The sequence below is a fragment of the Octopus bimaculoides genome, chromosome 13, assembly GCF_001194135.2.
Source record: "Octopus bimaculoides isolate UCB-OBI-ISO-001 chromosome 13, ASM119413v2, whole genome shotgun sequence".
Taxonomy (NCBI): domain Eukaryota; kingdom Metazoa; phylum Mollusca; class Cephalopoda; order Octopoda; family Octopodidae; genus Octopus; species Octopus bimaculoides.
The window spans coordinates 31,534,683-31,535,894 of record NC_068993.1 but is presented as its reverse complement, the minus strand read 5'-3'; the positions used below and the strand labels follow the sequence as shown (position 1 = coordinate 31,535,894).

General features: G+C 33.8%; 1 long non-coding RNA gene across 1 annotated transcript in view; it reads right to left on the bottom strand.

Moving 5' to 3' along the window:
• Positions 1–530: 530 nt before the first annotated feature.
• Positions 531–1,212, bottom strand: part of LOC128249317 (uncharacterized) — a 28,934-nt gene continuing 28,252 nt past the window's right edge. Inside the window, exon 3 of the long non-coding RNA XR_008265418.1 lies at positions 531–718. This is a non-coding gene — a long non-coding RNA (uncharacterized LOC128249317). The remainder of the gene's footprint in view (positions 719–1,212) is intronic.

Below are 1,212 nucleotides of genomic sequence, written 5' to 3'. Positions count from 1 at the left end.
TTCTTATCTCATTTTTCATTTTAAATTTATTAGAATACTTTTATCTCCTCATGCCATATTCTTGTGCAAAGCTTATGAGTATGCGATTTTGGTATCGAAAAAATACGCCTTGTATATTTACAATTATCATTAATTGAATCTCCCATCATCTAATTAGTGATTTTTCTGTTTTTCCTTTTTTCCGCTCTTCCAATTCTCTTCTTAATCGACATACAGCACTATGTAATTTTCTCTTAGAATCTTACCATCAATTTCTTCTGTTTCATTAGTTTCAGATTTTCCCATGATGTCAATATTCATTTATTCCTTGTTTCTTCATATTTTGAAATTTTCCTTTATGCTTTTTCTTGTTCGCACTTCCTAAACAAAAGAGATTGTCCCCAGTTTCCGAGCAGCAGCATCACAATGATGTCAGCCGCCCTACACAGTGAGTAGTATCTGAATTAGAAACAAGTAGATGTAAGGAATAGTTGTTCCATCGTTTCCTGGAAACATTTAATAGTAGACACATACAAAATTTATCTGTTTCGTGTTCTTCTTGTTTAATCCTATGTAGGTCAGTTTTGATTTATCAGAAAGAGAAGTCTATCATGAAAGATGCTGCCACCGTATTTATCTGCATTTTTTTCATTCACTTACTCTAAAATTACGTTGTCCGATGTGACAGTAGTGACACTTATTTTTTCTGGCACGTTTCTACCCATTTCCACTCAATTTCCTATAAATGTAGAACAAACGAACATTAATTTGTTTCCGGTTATAACGAGATTAGAAACTTAATACTATGCAACTCAACTCTCGTAACAATCTGATATCAGTCATGAAAAAATGCTTAATGGATTTGCTTAGAATTCAAAAATATCTCATTGTCATAACAGGTTTTGGACGACAGAAACATCCATACTGTCATGTCAAGAGGTCTATCTGTCATTCAAACTCTCTGATTCTCTCTGTGTGAGTAATAAGTAATACAGCTGTGAATCATCAACGGCCTCTTTATAAATATTGATTCTATACAATGTATTGAGTAACAATTTTATTTCATATGTATACATAAACATGTTGGTATGTACATGTAAACATACATAAATGCTCACATAAGTATACGTGTGTGTTTGAGTGTGTGTGTGTGTGTGTGCGTGTGTGTGTGTGTGTGTGTGCTTGAGTGTGTGTGTGTGCTTCAGTGTGTGTGTGTGCTTCAGTGTGCGTGTG